At 32.3% G+C, this 25,073-nt stretch overlaps 1 protein-coding gene across 4 annotated transcripts in view; it reads right to left on the bottom strand.

Annotated features, from left to right (window-relative positions):
• Positions 1-25,073, bottom strand: part of LOC107440642 (plexin-A2) — a 526,176-nt gene that overhangs the window by 122,058 nt on the left and 379,045 nt on the right. The window contains exon 2 of one of the 4 annotated variants that reach the window (XM_087164667.1): positions 6,903-6,942. The exons of the other annotated variants lie outside the window; for them this stretch is intronic. The gene's annotated coding sequence lies outside the window, so the exon portion shown is untranslated. The remainder of the gene's footprint in view (positions 1-6,902; positions 6,943-25,073) is intronic. 4 annotated transcript variants of the gene reach the window in all.

Raw genomic sequence — 25,073 nt, 5'->3', positions numbered from 1 at the left:
GTTGCACATGAGAGAGCTATAATCTCACCGAACCCAGTTCAGTAGAACGCACATGCGGACTCAAGTATTTTATCAAACATGTAAAATGACTGTCGCTTTCATATGCTACGGACCGTCGGTAAGCCGAAATGAATTACAGGGGAATGAATTGTAAAAACGTTGAATAGAACAAAGTGAAAAGCAAGTTTAAGCATAATACGCGACAAAAATTGACATGGTAAAGGAAAAAAACCTTATTTTCAAAAAAGGAAAAATAAAGCGCTTTTTAAAAACACCCAATGATAAAAAGCACCTTTTAAGGACTTCGAAAATCGAAAAGAAGCACCTATAAGCACTTTTTAAAAACGCTAAGCGCCATGATTTTGTACAAAACTCCTATTTCAATAGGGATTTTTTAGGAAACTTACTCAATTTTAGGGAATTTTCGAAAATGTACCAAAACCAGGAGAATTTTAACTAAACCAGTAGAGACTGGTAAAATCCAGTAGTATACGAGAAAATCCAGTACAGTTTCCAGCTATGTAACTGTTTATCGAAATAAAAATTGTTATTCGAAATTTTAAAAAAAGCCGTTCAAGTGCGAAGTAAAGCACCTAATGTTGGGAGGGGATCGGTTTCTTTTGAATGACAAGAAGCATATCTTACAAAAGGCATTAAAATCATATAAAAAAAAAATCTGAGCGATTAAATTACTCACGGGTACGTCAGGACGAAAATGGCTTAAAAAAAAAGGAAAGGATACGTAGCTAATCAAGTTACTGCTGAGACGCAACACAAAGCGTAACTAAATACGGTCCGCATTAAAAATTAAAATTAAATTTTAAACTCGACTATAAGGGGTGTAGCTGATGACACGTGACATCCCTGTAAGAGGACACGAGGGTCGCTATTGAAGAGGAACGTGACGCGTTTTCAAGAGCTATTTGGGTTATCAAAAACATTCTACAGATGCGACAGAACAGAAAAGAAATCATTACCTGCAGAAGACATCATCCCACCCCCCAAAAACGTACCTTTTCTAGCGCAGAGGAGGCAATTGATACTTGCGCGTGCCCCCAGCACCCGCTACAATAAATGTGTGGCAATTTATTTATTATTAGGGGTACCTGAAGGAAAGAAAAAAAAAAGTAGCGCATGAATAATTGATTGAATAGAGGAATTCTGCGAAGATACCCTGGGGAAATAAAAACCGGGTAAGCGGATGCAGGGAGTTGGGATTATTAGTTGTGGATGCTTATAATCCAAGAATTGTTGGGGGGTGATGAAGTGAAAGAAGTACATAACGTAGGAATAACGTTTTTAAGGAGCATATCCACCAAGCTTAACTGTCAAAAAGATGAAGACGGAGTAAAAAGATTCGAAATGTGATTTTAATCCTCCATTTTTATACTCAGCAAACTGGGTATTTACTACATAGCTGCCAACATGCATAGGAAAAAATATGATATATTTTACGAAATTATATAAATTTCATGATAATTGTTGAATAGTGTACAAAATATTTTACACATAGAGAATTTTAAGGAATTTTAGTCACCAAAACAGGAAAACTGCAATATTTTCCAGTTATGATTGACATTAAACATGTTATAGATTATGTTTACTCTTAATTTCAAACATTAAAAGGCATTTAATTCATTCAAGATAGTTAAAAGATTATTTAATTAATTTTAAAAGGGAGTTCTGAATAACAAATTAAGTCAAAATTTTAGAACAAAAAAAAATTTTTTTTTAAACTGATTTTTATAAATAAGACTCACTTCATTATGTATTACTAACACATAACTAAATATTCAAGCTAGCAATAATCTGTGCCAAAATTCTATTTCGATAAGGATTTTTTTTAAGAAACTTACTTCTAGGGAATTTTCACAAAACAGGAGAATTTATTAAAACAGAAAACCAGGAGAAACTGGCAAAATCCAGTAACCTAGTGAAAAATCCAGTAGGGTTGGCAACTATGCATAATGTAGGAATAACATTCTTAAGGGGCACCCAGAACGAACTCGACTGTCAAAAAGATGGAAACTGAGTATGAAATTCAAGATATTTTTTTTTCCTAATTTTTTTTTATAAGTATCTTGGTTTTTGTGCTAGCTTTACAAGTTTTTTAACATCAACCAAATTGGTTTATTAGGTAATAAAATTTATTTAAAAGATAAAAAAAACTAACCTACGTCAAATTGCATACTCAGAGCAGTGGTGGCTCATGGTATGGAGTGCTCCGGGTTCGATCCAAGCGAGAGCTAATCGATTCGAATTCCGCATCCGGCTTCACACCGACCACAGTGCTGTAACGTAAAGTATCCTCAGTGGTAGACCGATCATGGTTAAAGTCCCCCTTGCCGTCAAACTAACCGTGGGAGGTTTTCCTCTCCTTGTATCGAAATTGCGACATACCCTGAATAAACATACCCTTTCTTTCGACAACGGATTATCTTCATGATATGAGGGGTAGCAGCAATCTGGGAAAAGAGGGTCCCCATTGCTGGATCAGGAGAGCGATCCAAAATATTTTACCCCATAATGTAAATTTTACTCTTTCAGTATTTCGCCATATCTCGAGAACTTTTTAAGCGAATTAAAAAACTTATGCACACAATTATAAAACTCTTTTATTCAAAGATAATTCCATGCAACAAAAAAATAAATGTCAGCAGTAAAAATATTATTTTATATAATAAGAGTCGATAAAAATTTCGAATTATAAGGTTATAAATTTTTTGCAAAATGAATTTTAGATAACAAAATACTAAGTTTGAGCGAAATCGGTTGAATAGTTCCTGAGAAATAATATTTTAAATATACGACTTTATATATATATTTCAAATAAAATATTAAATTTTTTTTTCTCAGCTGATGAATGAAAACTTTATGAATCAAAACTTTATGTTTGTTTGAAATAAAAATGATAAGTTCATCATCAGCTAGAAAGTGTAACTGCGGTAAATAGTTGAAGTTTTCTAAGTAGTCGAATAGACGCATGGGGTCGGTGACCTCATCACCCCCTCCCCCACACTGTCTACTGAATCTTGTCTTCCTCTTTGCCTTCAATTATAAGATTAATAGCATTTGCCTAAAATAAGAAAAGATATTTTAATATTCGAATTTCTGATGACATGTTGGTAGCCTTTTTTTTCTCCATCCAATAGCATCACCAGTGAAGAGATAAAACGTCTAATCAGAACCAATAAAACAGCTTCGTGAACACTGATATAAATCTCAATGATGAGTCTACTCAACCTATCGGAAGGATATTATTTTCAGAATTGAGTAAACATATCCTTCCGTCACAGAGAGACAAGAAATAATTCTTTTTTCAATGAGAGCTGCAAGCGAAAAATGAGATTAGATAATTGATCATTTTCGGACTCATTTTTTTTTTTTTTTTTAGGGCTTCTTTTGGCCGAACTCCGGCATAAAAAAAAAAGTTCGTTAGCGAATTCCGAATATACACACCAAAAAAATATACATTGATTGTGAAGAATGAAATATTTAGTACATATTTTGAATTTGTTCTTTGAGTGTATCATTTGCCCTGCACAGAAGCTTAAAATCAATATAAATAAAGCAAGATGTTTACATGTATGTATATTATACAAATCCGCAATTCATTCGAAATTTGTGAACATGATATTGAGCTGACGGTGATGCCTCAATTGAGCATTCGCCTTCCGATGAGGTGTGCCGGGTTCGAATCCCAGCGATGACTGGTAGATACGAATTCCGCATTTGAGCCGGATCAAACCAACCACAGTGCTGACGTAAAATATCCTCAGTGGTTCACCGATCATGGGTTAGAGTCCACTTGCCGTTAGGCTAACCGTGGGAAGTTTTCCTCTCCATATAACGAAAATGAGGTTAGTTGAAACATAAAAGTCCTCCACGAAGGCACATTTCTCCCAATACTTGATCCGGGAGTTCAAATGTCTTCTGGATTGGGTTAAAAATTAAAAGGCAATGGAGTTGAACATAATAGAACACTGAAAAATTGGGTCGGGTGTTCAACTCCGTAGCCTTGTCATTTTGAAACATACCCAGAGGACAAGGGAACTCCTGAATCAAGTATTGGGAGAGATTTGCCTTTGTGGGGGACTTTTTGGTGGAACTAACCCACATTTGCGTTACATCGAGAGGAAAACGAAAACCTCCCACGGTTAGCCTGATAGCGAAAGGACTCTAATCTATGATCCGTCTACCACTTAGGATATTTTACGTCAGCACTACGGCCAGTTCGAGCCGGATGCACAATTCGTATTGCCCAGCCATTGCTGGTATTCGAACCCGGCGCACCTCATTGGAAGGCGAACACTCCATCACGGCTCCGATTGGACATTCATGTCATTATTACAAATTTAAAAAAAAAATGACATTTGGAACTTCTGTAATTCTGTCACGGAACCCTATGGAACACCTTTTGGGAACCGCTGACGTAAAAGTTAAATTTTGTTTTATTTTAGATGTATCATTGTTTCAAAGTAAGTATCCTAATCTTATGACGTATAGCAAGTTTACATCATTAAAGGGGGGGGGATTTTTAGCCTAATAACTTATTTTATTCCAAAATATCTGGAATAGAATCTTTTTTAGCTCTACCATGCAAGGACGCACGCGATAGGGGGGGGGGGGCTCTTTTATGATGTCTTGTTCGATGCAAAAATTGCTCCATGGCGAAATTAATTGTACATTATTTAAAAAAACTCAACGTTCGGTCCGGAGGCCGGTTATTTGAAATGTCAAATCAACCATCAACTCATAAACGATATGAGTTACTACTCTCTCCCTTATAAATTGTTGATAACACGCGCAAGAATAATAATTACGGAAATTGCCGGTCCAGGTACAACTAGCGCAATAAGCTTTGCCCCCTCCGTCTGACACAAATCGATATCCCCCTCCAACCAATCGATATTCCTCCTCTGCACTCACACCCCCACACACAACGGCCCTTGTTGAAAATGATCTGGTTGTGTGTCCTGGGAAATACGCCGGAAAGCCCGTATTACAGTTCCTTGGAGGTACTATCTGAAAACAACACTTCCTTGGCGCGCTTTATTCTTAGCCAAAAATCGTGACGCCGTTTTTTTTTTTTTTTATTCTTCTGCTGGAAGAAGTTAAAAAAAAGTCGGTATGTTTACGAAATAAAGTGGTATAAAAAGAGAAAGCAATTTTTCACGTTGAAAAAAAATACTTATTACAAGTTATCTCAGAACACTATGAAATATGCATTCGACGTGAATCACCACGTAGAAATATTTTAATAATTCAAAACCGTAGTCTACGTGATCGGCAATGAAACCATGTTCTCGTTTTTTCTCTTTATTCTAACAGAGGAAGGAAGAAAAAAAATCAATAAAAAGGTAAAAGCGCGAGGGTGGTTAGTGATCGAAGGAAAACAAGAGGGGGTTGTATATCGTAAATAAGAGGTTTTGTTTGGAAATGATTATATACCAAGTAGTTGAGAAGGGTATTAAGTTACGACGCTAAAAGCACGGCCAGATGTTATTCCGATACAAAACATATTTTATTTTATAACCGTCGTTAAACAGCCGACCCACTTTTGGGTTTACGACAGATAATGTTCAACTCCGTAGGCTTGTAATCTTGAACCAATCCAGAAGACAAGGAAACTCCAGGATCAGTACCTGATTTGTAATGGGAACATGGAGGACTTTATGACTCGACAGATTTAATGTGTGTATCAGTCACCATTTACTACACGAGGAGTCTTCGGCAGGCGGGGATCGAACCCAAGATCTCTTGGACATGGGCCAAGTTCCCTACCAATCATTCTAAAAAGATATTACTGTACTTAAAATAGAGCCGCGACGGCTCAGGGGATAGAGCGTTCACCTTTCAATGAGGTGACCCGAGTTCGAATCCCAGCGAATTCCGCATCCACCACAGTGCTGACGTAAAATATCCTCAGTGGTAAACGGATCACGGATTAGAGTGCCCTTGCCGTCGGGCTAACCATGGGAAGTTTCAGATATTTCCTCTTCATGCAACGCAAATGCGGGTTAGTTCCATCAAAAAGTTCTCCAAGAAGGCTAATTTCTCCCAATACTCGATACAGGAGTACTCTTGTCTTCAGGATTAGGTTCAAAATGACATGGCTACGGCGTTGAACATTAGTAGCCGTAAGCCCAAAAATTGGGTCAGCTGTTCTGACAGTTATAATAATAACATACTTAAAATATTGCGCTATATGTTACTACAATCACAATTACAAAGTACAACATAAGTATCCCGATAGGTTAATCTAAACTTCTACATAAATGAATTCGTATATATACAAATGGTAATAGATTTAGTAGTTCCTGCATTTAAGTGAAAAAAAATGAACATTAAAAAAAAAAAAAAAAAAGAAGAAAAAAAAAGGAAAGAAGAAAAAAGGAAAAAAAATGTTTTTCTTTTTTTAAAGTTACGAATTTAATTTTTTTTCTTTGTACAAAAAAGAGTAGAAAATTGTCTAAACATGGAAAATCGTCAAGTAGTAGCAATTGCTACTAATTAGACCGATAGAAGCTTTTATATATTTTTCCCACATCGAATGCTCTGCCTTCAAATCAAGGGTAAATTGCCTCAAACACTTTAAGTACATAAATATCGTACTTGACGCGTCATGAAGACTTTGTCGTTCATTTTGTTATTTACTTTGTTTCATGGCATATAACATCATTTTTGATTTTGAAATTTATTCAATTCTTTTTTTTTTTTTTACATAAATGATATTCATTCCTCCTGTTAACTTCAACAAAACTTTGGAAAAATTACAAAGATTTCAGAAAATTTAGTGAAATGCTTAAAAATTAAGAATTTTTTTTTTTTTTTTAAATGGAAATAAAGGACAACTTTGAGCCCTGTAAGCATACATGATAACAATCATTATTGAAATTTACCTCAGTCAGTTATAAGTAGTCATTTTTCAGAAACACTCACCTGAAAAGAATAAAAAATCAAAATTAATATAGGAACTGAATGGATGAAATGCTAAAATTATAGTAAAATATACTCTTTGAGAATAGTTTTGGAGTGAAGGGTAAACGGAAATGACGTTCCGCGAATTTTCTTTTCAAACGTGTTGCATTAAACGACAACATGGCATTCTGGGTATTTCATAATTTTGAACGGAGAACCCATATTATTAACTATCTCTTATCGTTAGTAAAAGTATCATCGTGATCCCTAACAGCTCCTTTTCGGTTGCTGGCTTACTCATCGTTACATTTTTGAAACTGTTTACTCTTAGGGAAAATGTATATACAGTCAGACCTCTATTTAACGAAAATGCTAAATCCCGATAAGTTCGTTATATGGAAAATTCGTTATAAAGAAAATCACCTTATGGAATACTTAAACAACTTAAAACAGGTTTTAAATTCATTAACACTAGAGATAGTTAAAATAGCAATCAATACACCTTTATCTTGTAAACTAGTATCTACTATTTATTTTATAAATCTTAACCATAAAAGAAATCTACAAGAATAGAGCAAAACATTATACAGTGTTACACTATCATGCTACATTCATTTGCAACTAAAAAAAGCTAAATTTATGTATAAAATTATACTGCTTTTTTTTAAAAAAGTTAAACAGCTTCGAAAATCAGTTAGCATATTATTCTCAGGGGTCTGTCCAGACATTTTGTGAAAGGTCCGTTTTTCGTGAAATTGTGAAAAAATTAATCGTAATTTGTGAATATAAAATTAATGTTAAGTCACATTCTTTCAACCAGGGTCCGCTTTTATGAATTTGTGCAAATAGGGTCCGTTATTGCAAAAAAAAAAAAAAAAAAAAAAAAATCTTCAAGGAGTTTTTAAATTGTAAAGACATACAAGATTATTCCCAACACTGTAAAATTATAATTAAAGAAATTAAATTTTAAAAAATAAACAACAATTGCTGTTTCTAAATTAGAGATGCAACATACAAATATTTGGTATTTAGCCTATACTGCTGAACGCAGAATATTCATTTCGGACGGAAAGAATCGTCTGCCGAAGACAAAACTTAATTCGTTTACATCCATCTTTCTTGTTTTCTGCCCTGGAAAGGGTTTATTCGATTAACAAAATAATAACGAAGATAAACAAATTTGTGAAGGGTCCGATTAAAAGAAAAATCATTTTGTGAAGGGTCCGTTTTTAAGTTAAAATATTTTGTGAAGGGTCCGTTTTTAAGTTAAAATATTTTGTGAAGGGTCCGTTTTTATGAAAAGATATTTTGTGAAGGGTCCGTTAACGGACCCAAATTTCTTCTAAACAGACCCCTGATTCTGCATTTATTATAAAAGTAATTTTATTCCTACATTATCACATGCGTTCTTAAGTTTAATCGCTACTTATAAAATCCGTTAATTTTGCCTGAGTTTTTGGTTTGAAATGCAAACAAAAAGGGAAAGGGATTTTACTAAATTTCTCTATAAGCTAAGCGGCTTCGAAAATCAGTTAGAGGTCATTCCCCCCATAAAATGCGTTAACAAGTTTGAAATGTTTTGAAATATTTTAGGAAAAGGGGAAAGGGGATCTCAAAGAAAAGTTCGTTAAATAAAATAAAAAAATCACTTCGCTATTTAGAAGTTATTTTATGAGGAAATTTCCAAAATGTTCTTGGTTCCACGAAAAAAATTCCAAAATAGAGGAATTCGCAAAATGGAAGTTCGTTAAATAGAAGTCCGACTGTATTTTATTAAGGAAAATATCACCCAAGGTAATGTATCACTTAGAGACTTTTTTGGGAAAATTTCACGGAAGATAAACATTTAAATTCAAGGAAATTTTTACCCAAGATAACATTTTAAAGATACGGTCCAAATATGCAAATAGTTTAACCATTCGCACAATTTTTTTTCTTCCCTTTTTTGAGCATTTTTTTATTATTTTAAACCATTCCACAAAAGCAAAACCAGGAAACAATATGTATTTTTTTTTTTTTATTAAAAAAAAAAAACTTTTAAAAGAATGACGTTCGATTTCGGACAAAATTCCGCAGTAACGAGAATTTTCGTTGAAACGGAAATCGATATAATGGAAAACATATTCCACTAAAATTCTCAAGAGGACGAAATATCGATAAATTGTGTACTAAAGAACATACGCAATAAGAATTAAGAAAGGAAAAAAAGAGGGATTAAAAAAAAAAGCCGTGCATTGAGAAAAATATTTTCTCTAATTAATCTAAGAAATGTGTGTTCGACGCTTGAACCAATTTGTCACGTGTCGACACTAATATGGCGACAGTCTATTACTAATCAGTCCCCATGGCAACGAGACCTGACGCCGCCCTGAAGAAGGATTTGCTGGGTTCACTTAAAAGCTTCAAAGCAATTCAATTGAGTTACGATAAATGAAAGGTTGATTTCCCAAAAAGAAAAAAAAAAAACTTCATTTAAACGAAAGAAATATAACTCTTTCTGCATTTAAAAAGAAGAACGAAATTTTATCCAAATTCCTTAACAAGTTTTTTGTCTTCCAAGCAGAAACTATTTGTTCCTTCTTGGTTGGGTCGTATTCAATTTGATTTAAAGAAAAAAAATTGTACTTATAACATTTTGCAGGAAAAGCTATTGCACTATAATTAAATATATTCGGCACAAATATAATTATAACATTAGAAAGCTACAGCGCCGCCACTGCATATAGTTCCGTTTTGTTTCGTTATCAAATTATACAAATATGCTTTAAAAATAATTTAAAAGTTAAACACGTCAAACGTTAATTTGTACTGATATATATCACAGAATTATTAAAAAAAGGTTGTAGTTTCGTAGCCTTACTGGAATAATAGACTTGACGACACATTTCGATAAATAAGAAGAGCATTCGTTTTTGAAAAAGAAACAACTATATGAAGTTGCAAGAGCATTGGATTTGATTAGACCACTAAAAATGGCGCATCTTATGCTCACAGGCTCTTAACAAATCAAATGCGTGATAAAGATTTTTATTTTCGCTTCGCTGTAAAAGAAAATCGTCTGCAAGAAACAAAATTTATTATACTTTTATCAGTTTAATTTAAACGAGAACAGAAAGACAGAGTTATAAATTTTAGATATCATTTTTATTAATTCTTAACGTTAACTTATTAAAGGTCAACTGATCACTGTTGTTAAAAGCTGTTATTTATAAAAAAAGTAAGCAAAAGGAATCTGTGCAACGTCGTTTCAAGAGTTTGCGATATTTATATACTTTCGCCCTGTGAGCTTGGCATCCTTTTGGCGTGCACTTTGATACATGCTCTCCAAAGGGATAATGGTTTTTTCTTAACTTGCAACAGAGTATAGCAGGGGTGGCGAACCTTTATGCACCAACGTGCCATTTTTTCAAAAAAATGTTTAATGAGGTCATAAACGTGCCGTCAAATAATTTTGACTTCTTGATTATTGGGAAAATAATAATACTAAATTCTATCAACTCAAAACTCTTTATTTACTATTAAAAAAAAACATTTTGCAATGTCTCAATTATGCTTGTAATTCAACCTAAAGTAACATTAGTGTGACTTCTGTTGTTGCAGATTAGAAGACAAATGACTTATATTAGGTTGTAAGATGCTAGTTTAAGCAGATCTGTTAATGTTTAGTTTAAGCAGATCTGTTAATGTTTTTTTGCTAGTTATTTATTTTTAGCTTGTTTTTTTACAGTTATCGTTTTTTTGGCATTAAATTGTTAATTTTTTTTTGCTAATTGTTTATTTTTTTGCTTGTTTTCGTGAATTTTAATTTAATTGTTAATATACTTCATAGTGAACTTAGTGGCACGCGTGCCATTGGTTCGCCATCCCTGGAGTATAGGATATGTTTCATACCTTCAAACTTGTATGGATTTATCTAAACACTTGAAATGGTCGAAAATTTTATTTTTGATTTTATAAATAAATTATAATGATTTTTTCATGATTATTATTTTATTGATGAATTTTAATGATAATTATGAATTGTAATAATAATTTTACTGATATTTTCAACCACTACATAAAAACAAGTAAAACATACATATAAAACCTATTAATTATGTTGAGAATTTTTTGAATGAAGGCAAAATTATACAAATTAAGCTTAACCTAAATTGCTTTTTGTGCTGCCGCTCTAAATATTCAAGCTAACACTTTCGGGTTGGCAGCTCGGCAATTCGAAATTAATAGAGTAATCCAGTTTTTTTCTCTCGGAACAATAAGGTGTCACAAAGAAGCAAGTTCAAGAATTAACAGCGAAAATCTTACTCAATGCCCATAATGACTAACGATACAAGATTAGCATCAATAGCTGAATAAAAACCGTTTACTCTATTACTATGAATACAGTAGTATTCGGATAGTGAAACCATAGCTGCCAACATGAAAAGGAAAAAAAATTCAGTATATTCCACGAAATATTAATTTCATGATAATTGTTGTATAACGTATTAAATATTTTACACACAGGGAATTTTAGTCATCAAAATAGAAGAACTGCAATATTTTCCAGTTATGATTGACATTAAACATACTTGAAATGTTATGTATTATATATAAACTCATAAGTTCGAATATTAAAAGGCATTTATTTAATCAAAAATACTTAAGATTTTTTTTTTATTAGTTTAAAAAGGGAGTTCTGAATCAAAATAAACGGAACATTTTAGAACAAAAAGAGTTTTGAACTTATTTCTATAAATGAGGTTCGCTTCATTATGTGTTAGTAATACTTATTTAAATGTTCAAGCAAGCAATAATCTGTACGAAAATTTTACTTCAATAGGGATTTTTTTTTAATGAAACTTACTCAATTTTAGAGAATTAAACGTGCCAAAACCAGGAGAATTTTAACTAAACCAGTAGAAACTCGAAAATCCAGTAGAGTACAACATAATTTATTGCTTTAAAGTTGCAGTAGAGAACAACATCATTTGTTACTAACATAATTTGTTGTTTTCTTTTCTAATAACAATTTTTTTTTAAAAAAATCGTGATCACCGAAAGTCGATCACAGGTTACCCATTGACAAAATGGTTGTTGTCTAATTTTTCAAATATATAGTTCAAATGATGAAATTCTGTTTTATTCACAAGCTCACCCACTTAATGCATAACAAGATTAAAAGTGAAAAATAGAATTATCAAACAGCAGCGGTCGCCATGGCAACGTATGCAATGACGACGCATGCGCACTGTTATTTACTATTACTTTTGAACACAGCTGAAAAATGTGATGACGTCCAAATAAGGTGTGCACGTCAAACCTAAAACAAAACCCATTTTGTCAATGGGTACTAAATAAATAAAACAGTATTTTTTCCATTATTGAGAAACGTACATAGTGAAAATTAAATTTGTGGGAATGCATAAAATTAATGAAAAATTCATAAAAGATGAGTTGGCAGATACGTGAAACTGGTATTAGATGCATTTAATAATCCAATGCTCCTTTATCAACAAATATAGCCTATATCAGAGAGAGAGGGGGGAAATGACATCTTTTCTCTGAATCCAACCAAAGAGAGAGATAAGGTTCTCACCGGATATAGAAAACTCCCCCGAACTAATGTTACACAAGAGTACCAAATGAGACACTGTCATGCAGGGGACGTACTGCGGGGGTGGATGCGTGAAAACATAAAATATAAGGGAGGGGGTAATTCGATCTCCCTACAAGAATCCGATGACAACTTGTTGAAGCAAGAGATGCTTTTTCGTTTGAAGGGATCTACCACCCACACCCCCAAGAGGATCGAGTAGCGGCTAGGGATGCTCCCGTCCGCATCTTTTATTTGAGAAATGACCCTATGCCAACAAGTACCTACCTACCAGACGAGCGACTTGAGCGCTTTGTCACATCAAATATTCACAGGGCTTAGTCAGAGATTTCTACCAGTTAATAATATGGGAAAATGATATTTATTTAGAAAAATCATGGGATTGGGAAATGAAAGCATCTCCATGGTTTCAATATTTAACCTTCCTTATATATATAATTAGGGAACCGGAAAGTAATGTCGTTTCGCCGCATTTGATATTTGTTATCAAGATTTTATGTTTCATCAATACTGTATTCACCCTCGTTAGCAACAAAAAAAAAATGAGTTAGTTTTTAAGACTAGTGAATGTTTTTTGCGTCCGAACGACATTACTTTCCAATCCCCCTAATATATATATATATATAGATATATGTTTTATTTCATACTTATTTTCTACTTTATGTGTTCTATTTTTGTTTACATTTTTTAGAGTGCTCCTCGCACTATTGTATTAACATATTTTGCTTTGGCTATATTTATACAATATTAGAAAGCACTCCTTCTGGCGGAAATAAGCGTGTGAGCTGATTCAAAGATTATATAATTTTCATTATTTTTTCCCCGGCTTTCATTATTTTTTCAGCAACACAAAGAATAAGAATTCTTAATCCATTGCTCAACGCATTTTTGACATATACAGGGTGTTTGCATAATACATTTTTCGCAAACATATTTCTTCCAATTATTAATATTTCTTTAATTCTCATAATTAATATTATTTCTTCTAAGAACTTGTGCTATCTTGATTGTTTCGAAATTCTTCTGGGTAAAATCTGACAGTTAGTTAGAAATGAAGTAAAGTTATCAAAATAAAATATAAGCTACTCACCAAAACAGTTTTGTCACTTTTTCTAACAAAAGAATGCCCATTTAAAATTTTAGTTCTTGAAATTTGAATTCACAGGTATTCTGTTTGAATTAACTATGCAACAGTCTTTGCAGAAATGTGCAAAACTCATCGAATGCAATACGTTGAACACGCATTACATCGCAATTTCTGATCCGATAACCTTATAAAGCAATAAATTGTTGTGATAGAAATAGATATACGACAAGTATTATTCGGAACCAACAATATACAATAATAATAGTAGAATATTAACTGTATATAATTGTTGAAAAAAAGTCAAAGTCAAATGCGCAAAAACGATAAGATGATAAGCGCATTTTCGATGCAAAAATTTTCAAATGATCATCTGACCGGTAATGGTATGTTTAGTGTTAAATGCGCACTGAGAGCCAGTTCATAAATCGTGACGAGCCTCTATAAGCGTACAATGACATTTCCTGTTATGTGTAACTCTCAATCCCTCCCAATAATCTGCCCTTCCAATTTTTCAAACGCTGTACTCAAATCGCCCTGAAGAACTTCTAAATGCCAAGTTATGGTATGTTTATCGTTAAACGAAGGTTTTTGTAAACTTTTAAAATATTTAAGTTATTTGTGGCCTTGAAGCCCAGATAATTTATACAGCAAAATGGTGTAAGGCGATTTTTAAAATTTTTAATTATTCAGTTTTAAATCTCAGATAACTCTTTACTTGGAAAAAAATAACATGGCTTCACTTTGAATGAACAGTTGTGAATTGAATGAACAGTTTTGAATTACAGTGACTTTTTTTACTATGATTATTACCAGGAGTCTGTCCAGACATTTTGTGAAAGGTCCGCTTTTCGTGAAATTGGGAAAAAATGACTCACATTCTTTCAACCAGGGTCCGCTTTCATGAATTTGTGTTAATAGGGTCCGTTATTGCAACAAAAAAAATTTTTCAAGGAGTTTTTAAATTGTAAAGACATACAAGATTATGCTCAACTCTGTAAAATTATAATTAAAAAAATTAAATTTTAAAAAATAAACAGCAATTGCAGCTACTGAATTAGCGATGCAACATACAAATGTTTTGTATTCAGCCTATACTGCTGAACGCAGAATATTCATTTCGGACGAATAATTGGAAAATCGTCTGCCGAAAACTTAATTCGTTTACATCCATCTTTCTTGTTTTCTGGAAAGGGTTTATTCGATTCACAAAATAATAATGAAGATAAACAAATTTGTGAAGGGTCCGATTAAAAGAAAAATCATTTTGTGAAGGGTCCGTTTTTAAGTTAAAATATTTTGTGAAGGGTCCGTTTTTAAGTTAAAATATTTTGTGAAGGGTCCGTTTTTAAGTTAAAATATTTTGTGAAGGGTCCGTTTTTAAGTTAAAATATTTTGTGAAGGGTCCGTTTTTATGAAAAGATATTTTGTGAAGGGTTCGTTAAACGGACCCAAATTTCTTCTAAACAGACCCCTGATTACTTTTTTAGCGAACGAATATTGAAATACACCCTTCAATTAAAGTCTTATTATGTTTGAAAATATAAATTTAGCAAAATGTCAATTGAATGCAAAATCAATTTTTAAAAAAAAATGCATTTGTTATCAAAAATTCTCAAGAACCAAAATCCACCCGTTTACTGGTCAAATTCAAATAAATGACTGTTTCTAAGATAAGGCAGAATACAATCGACCTTTTTTAATACATAATGTGAATGAACTTCGTTAACCAAGCAGAGAATCAGGGATGATGTGTTTCCAACCACAGTGTGGCAAAAACCGAGGAACCGTGAAAGAAACCTCCCCAGGAAGGTTTATTCCAACCCCAAGAGGAAGAAAGAATTTTTTTTTTCTTCAAAAAAGAAAATATTAAAACAGTATTTTTATAATAGTTTATAATTGCTTTGGTTATTTAACAAAATAATTAGTTATTTAACTAAATAATTAGTTATTTTACTAAATTATAAGCTCTTAGCCAGGGGTGGCGAATCTTAATGCACCAACATGCCATTTTTTCCAACAAAAAAAATTTCACGAGGTCATACACGTGCCGACAAATAGTTTTGACTTCGTGGTTATTGGGAAAATAATAATAGTAAATACTATCAACTCAAAACTCTTTATTTACTACGAAAAAAATACATTTTGCAATGTCTCAGTTATACGCGCAATTCAACTTAAAGTAACATCAGTGTGACTTCTGTTGTTGCAGATTAGATGACAAATAACCTATATTAGGGTTATAAGATGTTAGTTTAAGCAGAACTGTTAATTTTTTTGGCATATAATTTATTGTTAGCTTGTTTTTTTTATGGTTATTAATTGCTTCTTTGGCATTAATTGTGCATTTTTTTTGTTAATTTTTGTGAATTTTAATTCAATTGTTAATATTCCTAATAGTGAACTTTGTGATCGGTGCCATCCCTGCTCTATGGTATTTACATCATCATTCTTAAACAAACAGGGCTGGAAGTCGAGAATATGAAAATTAAGGACTAAATTGTCTCCAAATTTAAGAACAATTTAAGGATACATATTCTCTAATGGGAGCAATTTCTAGGACACCAACTTGGACTCGCAGACATACAATTGGTAATAGTTTCAGTAGTTACTGAACTTATGTAAAAAAAAGAAACATTTTTAAGAAAACTAAAAAAAAAAAAAAAAAAACTAAAAAAAAAAAAATAAAGTTACGCAAAAATTTCTTCCATATATTATATATATACAGTGTTAATTGTGAGCCCAACTCAAAAATCTTGAAAATTTCTTGAGTAAAACTCATCAATGACGGATTTCAAAAAATAATTGTCTTCATAAATTTAAATTATTGCAGGTATATTATACGCAAGGATAATTTAAATGAATTACTGTAAATTATACGAAATTTAAATGAATAATTATTTATAAGCTTTACATTATAATTATTTATAACTTTCATCTCTAATTACTACCATCTAATTATTCTACCAGAAAAAAATAATTACAAATGAAAAAGACACCAAACATAAATTCCGGTTCGAATATTTTTAAATAAAATATACAAGAATTTGTATACATAAATGTGATGGATGATTTCCGGAAACTTTCATGTCGCGGTTAGTGAAAAATCCAGGAATCCGGATTTTTACTGGAGCACAATCATCTCTCTGTGTGTATATTATATATATATACAGGGGCCTGTCCAGGCCGAATTTACCACCGTTTAGCGGTACCTTCACAAATTCAACTTAGGAAAAACGGTAGTTCTACTAGTTGTTCTCAAAATTTTTAATGACGATGAAGTTCGACCTAAATTAACCTTTTAGGAAGTTTAACGGCATATCCATGCATTTTTATTTCAGTTCAATGCGATTTTGCTCGTATAAAAGAATAAACGAGACATTGTGAATTTCTCATTTAGTTTATTAATTTTCATCCGGATGGAACAATCACGCCAATTTGGCGATTTTTAAAAATAAAAAAAATATTGGGCGTCCATTTTAAAATAGCAAAACGCTATAAAACTTGAAATTTTGCTCTAAAATACACTCGCAGACAAGCGAATTTAGTGCCATCATTCACATCTAAACATGGATTAGATTTAATACCCACAGACAAGTTTCCGCTCAGAATAAAGCAAAGATAAGGTAGTGCATGCTGGGTAATATTTTAAAGCAGATTTCCCCTAACTAGGGCTGACATTAAATACAGGGGCGGTTACAGGACAGAGAAATTGTTGATAAGCAGGCGCCCCGGTCATTAAGTTCGAACATTTTGCGGTTCTCCTCTGGAAGGGGGGGACTCTATTTTGCCAAACATGCCATAATCAAATTAAAGCATTGCCCGCTAGAGAAAATCTATAGAGAGCAGAGAGTACCGGTTGAGAACAGGGGAGTGACCGTTCATTAAATTCACCTGCTGACCACCCACCCTTTATCTCAGTTATTCGTTTGGAACAGAATTTTGACCAATAAGACCAAAAATTAAAATTCATGCATGCCATGCAGATCATTTTAAACTTTGGAAATATAGGAAATCGCATTAGAAATGTACATAAATGATACTATAGGATATAATACTAAAGGCAAGTTTCTTTTACAGTGAAAAAAAAAATTGCACAAGGTGAAAAAAAGGTGGTAAAAATGTGTTTCGTACAACCAGGGTGAGAAAAAAAAAACTCTCCTCGTCTCTTAAGTTAACTCTCCTCTCTTTTTAAAAAAGAAATGTAAAATCTGAAAAAAAATTTAAAACAGTTTATAATCGTTAACTAGTTCAAGTAATAGTACTAATTTTTAACCTTTCGGAGATAACTAAAATATATATTAAAACTTCAAAAAAATAATTTCTGATTCTTAGTTGAAACACTCAACACAAAAAATATCGTTCAACTGATTAATTCTCTTTTATTCACAACTCAAGAAGTATTTATGGGACCTCTCTGGTCCCAAACTCAAAAATAAACTCAACAACTTAATGCATAACAAAATTAAAAGTGAAAAAAAAAAGTCTAAAAGAATTATTAGCACACTGTTACTATTACTCTTGAACACAGTTAAAAAGTGTGATGACGTCCAAATAAGGTGCACACGCCATCAAACCCAAAACAACACCCATTTGCCAATGGGTTCAAAAAAAAAAAAAAAATAAAAAAAATAAAAAAAATTAAAACACCTGTAGTTTTTTTATTCTTTATTATAAAAACAAATTTTGATATTACTTAAAAAATCACCAATTGTGTTGATATATCGTACAAGACATACAATTGATATAAAAGTATAAAAAAAATACATTTTTACGATATAATATTCCATTACAAACAATATTTTGATAAATCATAAATGATCAATACATTTGAAATAACAGTATACTGATAGGCGCCTATCGACAGAGAAATACTCACGACACCGGATAGTTTTAATTATTTTTTTATCGAAATTTTAAAAAAATTGGTGGGTAAAAGAAAATCTCAAAATCAGAATACTAGTTAGAAATTGGATATCTGCCACTGGATTTCGACTGTGAGTATAGAATTTAACAAAGATGGAACTTTTCTTCCGAAGAATATTATCTTTCAAAATCGTTCTTTTTTCTTCCAACAACGGAAGGCACTTCTAATCGCAAAAAAAATGGCGTTTCGACAAACCAGAAATGGGGAGGAGGAAAAAACACCACCCATAACCCCTTCCCCATATGACGGATCAATAAACGGTGATGAAAACAAATCTAAAAGAAAGCGCCAGTTTCTTTACCTGTGCTTTTCTTTCTTTCTTCTGAGTTTTAAATATAGAGTTTGTCATGATTGAAAAAAAACACTGGTAACGAATCAGTGGTCTGTCCAGGTAATATTTACTACCATTTAGCGATACTTTCCCTAATTCAACTTTTAGGAAAATCGCATTCCTGCCAACATTGGCGAAATAAAATAACGGAGATTTTACTAACCGTCTCAATTTTGGGTTTACAACTACCGCTGTTCAACTCAGTATCCTTGTCATTTTGAACCCAATCCAGAAGACAAGGGAACTCCTGGATCAAGTATTGGGAGAAATTTTCTTCGCGGAGGACTTTTTTATGGAACTACCCTACATTTGAGTTACGTGAAGAGGAAAACCACGAAAACCTACCGAGGTTAGCCCGACAAGGGGACTCTAACCCATGGTCCGTCTACCACTGAAGATATTTAACGTCAGCGCTGCGGTTGGTGCAGGGGTGATTGTAAGCCCAAGTCGAAATTCCGGAAAATTTCTTGAGTAAGAAAAAAAAAAATTTTTAAATCGAAAAAAATTTAAACAAGGTTCTTTCCTTTCTCTCAATACTTCTTAGTTTACTTAAAATATATTTAAAATTTTACTCATACCTATACCATTTACACATACCAATGATGACTTGGAGAAGTAATTGAAATTTACAAATATGTCTTTCTTTGTTGAGTTTATGATTATAATAACTATTTACTGATAAAAAAAATGAATATTAATCTTGAATATAAGCTGATAAAATATCTGGCTCTCCCTTACAAACAAATAAAATAAACTGAGTTTTCAAGTTCCACCTTTGAAAATTTGATTTCCGGAAACCTTTGTGATCAATGATTTTTTTAAACGTCTTAACCTTCGATCACCGGAAACTTCCGGATCACGGTCAGCGAAAGATCCGGAAATCCGGATTTTTTCCGGAGCACAATCAGCCCTGTTGGTGCAAGCCGGATGCGGAATTCGTATCGACCGATCACGGCTGGGATTCGAACCTGGGTTTACCTCATTGGAAGGCGAAAAGCTCTATCCACTGAGTCATCACGGCTCGACTTAAACTATTAACACTCAACACACTGCAGTACTGGCGATAGCACCATCTGTTGAGGAATAAGAGAAGTATTTTTGTCATCAGTGGATATTTCATCACCAATCTTTTTTCTTTTTTTTTTAAATTTCTTCAACAAATACAGAGAAATTTGAGAATATGCGAGTAAACAGTAGGTAACCGTAAAATACAGGAGTCTTCGTTAAAAAAAAAAAAAAAAATAGGAAAGTTGGCAGGTATGAAACCGGTAGTTTCACAAAATACTTTTAATAAAGCAAGTTCTCATACAAACTCCGTTCTCGTTGCTATCTAGGAAAAGAGGAGCTTTTTTTGCCAGATGTCTTTTACGAAAAGGTAGCACATGTTTAGTCAGATACTGCAATATGGTAATTCTAACCGGCTACTCAAGCCATATCAAAGCGATTCTTTTTTTTATTTTTTTTTTAAAGCTTAGTTTTCTAAAAGAAAACAACGAGGGTCTCTTAAACATGCTTAAACACTATTGTGAACTTATTCGAACAAACCTTTATTCTTCATGAAAAATTTTTTTTACTTTTTTCATTATGACCTAGTCGAAAATGTTCTCATAATGAAAATAACTTTTAGTGCTGTTGGATGCATGTTTTTATCATATTCAAGTTCAAATGTAACTACGGACAATGATTTCTAAGGAATTTTAAATGTGGATGCAATTTTAAGCCCACAATTTTAAAATAGCACAATGATCATTTTTATATGGGTAAAAATATATAGAAATTTACCTATCATACATAATTTTTATTTGATGTGACAATTTTTTAAAATATTTTCGTACTTTACAATACTTTTGTGTAGAGTTTTTAATATAATTGTTTATTTTCACAAATGATGTCTAACTTTTCACAAAATAGGTACCTCTCTCTCAAAAAAAAGAGCAGACATACCCCTGCGAATTACCAAAAATTATTAAATATATTTAAATGAAGGGAAAATTATTTAATGTATTCAAATAAAAGCAAAAAATATTCTTTATTTCGTTCTGTCAGCATATCAACTTTAAATAATCTCTTTCAAATTTACGAAATTGTCATTTAATCTCCTGATTTAGATCTTCTTAAGATCTAATGAGGCTTTGAAATCCTCATTTGAAATCCTTATTCCTTTTAAAACGTTTCTTTGCACTTTTCCTACGCTTTTTTTACTCATTATTTTCCTTTCATCGTATCGATGTATATTATTATTTGATGCTTGGAAATGGGTCAAGCATATTTTCCTTATCTCTAACCTCCTACCTTGCCTGCTAATTTAAAGTGGAAGATTGACCCCCCATGATTAAAGTCTTGTGGGCTCTAATTCAATGAGTCAAGAAACCCCCCGGGATGTAAATAGTCCAAATGTCGCCTGAGTGGTCAATTAGGAGGGTGGCCTGGAAGGGACTTCTCATAGGTAATCTAATAAAGGACCCTAATGGAATCCTAACATCACTTTGCCATTTATATTATAGCAGAGGGATCTTCACACTTTGAAGCCTTTAGAAAAGTTTGCCATTCTAATTGTGGAGATCTTGAAACATTTGGCCTGAAACTAGGATATCCACATGTGTGAGAACAGGGTTGCCACTCCACAGGGAATTTAAAAGTCACCTAAAATAACAATGAAAATGTAGGGAATTTTGAGTTTTTCCTGACAAACTGGAAAACTACAGGGAATTTTATTTCTTATTTTCGTCTTTGAAAGGTGGTGACCACTCAAAGCTAATTATGGGACATTCAATGATGATATTTCAGCTATACTAAACTATTTCATTTACTACATGCATAGTTGCCAACATGGATAGGAAAAAATCCAGTAGATTTTAAGAAATATAAATTTCATGATAATTGTTATATAATGTACTAAATATTTTACGTATAGAGAATTTTAGGGATTTTTATAATCATCAAAATAGAGAAACTGCAGTATTTTCGAGTTATGATTGACATTAAATATACTTAACTTAATTTCGAATATTAATAAGCATTTAATTCATCAAAGATAGTGAAAAGATTTTTTTTTTTAATTAATTTAAAAAGAGAGCTGCGAATAAAAAATAAACTGAACATATTAGAACAAAAAGAGTTTTGAACTGATTTCTATATATGAGGTTCGATTTATTATGTATTAGTAATACTTATTTTAATGTTCAGTACAACATGTACATTTAATTACATTATTACAGTTGCATTTAATGTTCAGTACATTTAATGTAATCTGTACAACAATTCTATTTTAGGAAACTTAGTCAATGTTAGTGAATTTTCTAAAACGTACCAAAACCAGGAGAATTTTAATTAAACCAGTAGACCAGCAAAATCCAGTAGTCTAATGGTAAATCCAGTAGAGTTGGCAGCTATGTGAAACTGGTATTGCATGAACTGGTATTCCGTAAAAAAAAACTGCAATATTTTCCCGTTATGATTGACATTAAACACAGTAGAAATGTTATGTATTATCAGAGGTCTATTTAGAAGAAATTTGGGTCCGTTAACGGACCCTTCGCAAAATATCTTTTCACAAAAACGGACCCTTCACAAAATGATTAATCATTTAATCGGACCCTTCACAAATTTGCTAATCGAATAAACCCTTCCCAGGAGGGGGAGGGGGGAGACAGATGTAAACGAACTAAATGTTGTCTTCGGCAGACGCTTCTTTCTTTATTTGTCCGAAATGAATATTCTGCGTTCAGCAGTACTAAATACCAAGCATTTGTATGTTGCATCTCTAATTTAGCAGCAATTTCTGTTTATTTTTTAAAATTTAATTTTTTTAATTATAATTTTACAGCGTTGAGCATAATCTTGTGTGTCTTTACAATTTACAAACTCCCTGAAAAAGATTTTTCGCAATAACGGACCCTATTTGCACAAATTCACAAACAAAAGCAGGACCCTGGTTGAAAGAATGTGACTTAATGTTCATTTTATATTCACAAATGAGGGGTAATTTTTTCACAATTTTACAAAAACGGACCTTTCACAAAATGTCTGGGCAGACCCCAGATTATGTTTACTCATAATTTGGAATATTAATAGGCATTTCATTTATCAAAGATAGTTAACATTTAATTAATTTAAAAACGTAGTTCTGACTAAAAACAAACTCAAAATTTTAGAACAAAAAAAAGTTTGACTATTTTTATAAATGAGGATCGCTTGATTATGTATAAGTAATACCCATTTAAATATTTAAGCAAGCAACAATCTGAGCAAAAATTCACTTCAATAGGGATCTTTTCACTCAACTTTAGGGAATTTTATAAAATGTACACAAAAAAAAAATTAGAATTTTTGTAAAACCAGTAGAAATTGGCAAAATCCAGTAGTCTACTGGAAAATCTAGTAGAGTTAACAGCGTATGTGTAAGTAACAGTTAACAACGTTACGTGTAAGTAAATAAGGATTTTGATGTACTTATAATTAAAGGGGTTAAATAACAAATTTAATAAAACAAAATAAGTACAAAGTAAACATCACGAACACATTTTTAAGCTAGTACAACCTGGGCACACCTAAAAGATGTATAACAGTTCTTGTTCCATTTTTCCCTCTCAAGGGAAAAGTTTAATAGTTCTCCCTCTCAAGTTTGATTTTCCCTTCTTGCTCCAACTCTCACTAAAGTACTAATTTGTCTCAAAGAAGCAGTATTCTGACAGAAAATCGATTGATTCCAAAAAATAATCTGTTAGAGTCAAATAATAAAAGTTAAGATTTAGAGAATCAGAATGTGCCTTGTCATTTAAATGTTATCTGGAAGTTATATTCGGAGATTAGGCAGCAGCCACGCATCATCAGAGATCTCATTACAGATGAAAAGAAGCCCCTAAAGGCAAATAATCACATTTGGTGATTCAGAAGTGACTAGACTACTGTGCTTTTTCTCAACAAGCTTCTTTTTAGAGGTCACTTTCTCACACCGATCAAGGAACTGGTTCTCATTTTCGATTCTGAGAATAGAGAGGCGGCTAATATTTTAAATAACACTCCATTTTGAATTTGTGTTTCGGAAAGTAATTTTTATTTTTTTAACAAATAGTAAAACAAGGAAACTTACACCCAGCGGAAGAATTTTTTCGCGCTATCCGCGACATCTAGCACTAATATTTTTCCAGGGGTCTGTCCAGACATTTTGTGAAAGGTCCGTTTTTCGTGAAATTGTGAAAAAATTACTCACATTCTTTCAAACAGGGTTCACTTTCACGAATTTGTGCAAATAGGGAAATAAACAACAATTAAAAAAATGTTATTAAAAAAATAAACAACAATTGCTGCTTTTAAATTAGAGATGCAACATACAAATATTTGGTATTTAGCCTATACTGCTGAACGTAGAATATTAATTTCGGACGAATAATGGAAGAATCGTCTGCCGAAGACAAAACTTAATTCGTTTACATCCATCTTTCTTGTTTTCTGCCCTGGAAAGGGTTTATTCGATAAACAAAACAATAATGAAGATAAACAAATTTGTGAAAGGTCCGATTAAAAGAAAAATCATTTTGTGAAGGGTCCGTTTTTAAGTTAAAATATTTTGTGAAGGGTCCTTTTTTATGAAAAGATATTTTGTGAAGGGTCCGTTAACGGACCCAAATTTCTTCTAAACAGACCCCTGCTTTCTGCAAGATACTTTTTTAATAATAACAAGCATATATGTTACTCATACAACAGGGTGCGTAGCCAAATTATTCAACAAAAATTAAGCACCTTTTAAGCACTCGAATAATATTTTCAAGCACTCACAATCAAAGAAATATCACAATTAGGTAGGGTTGGAAAGTTTTTGACAATTGACGGTTTTAAACGTCATGTCAACACAAAAAAACCAATAAAAAAAAAAAAACTTTTGGCATTGTTTTTGACAATTGTCAAAATTCTTTAATCATGATAAAACGAATGCCGTTTTCATACGCTACGGACTGACGATGTGCCGAAATAGATTGGGGTAGAATTAAATAATGAAAACGTCGAATTGAACAGTGCAAACAGTGTCTTTCTGCATAATTCGTAGTGAAAATCAACATGGTAAAGGAAAAATATTTCAGAAAAGGGAAAATTAAGCACTTTTTTAAAAACACCAAAAGAAAAAAGCACCTTTAAGGGCTTTTAAAAAACGAAAATCGAAAATAAGCACCTTTAAGCACTTTTAAAAACGCTAAGCACCCTGTTTAACAAAAGT

This window comes from Parasteatoda tepidariorum, chromosome 5, assembly GCF_982258835.1.
Source record: "Parasteatoda tepidariorum strain Cologne lab strain chromosome 5, Ptep-v5.0, whole genome shotgun sequence".
Taxonomy (NCBI): Eukaryota; Metazoa; Arthropoda; class Arachnida; order Araneae; family Theridiidae; genus Parasteatoda; species Parasteatoda tepidariorum.
This window is presented reverse-complemented; position numbering and strand designations above follow the sequence as displayed.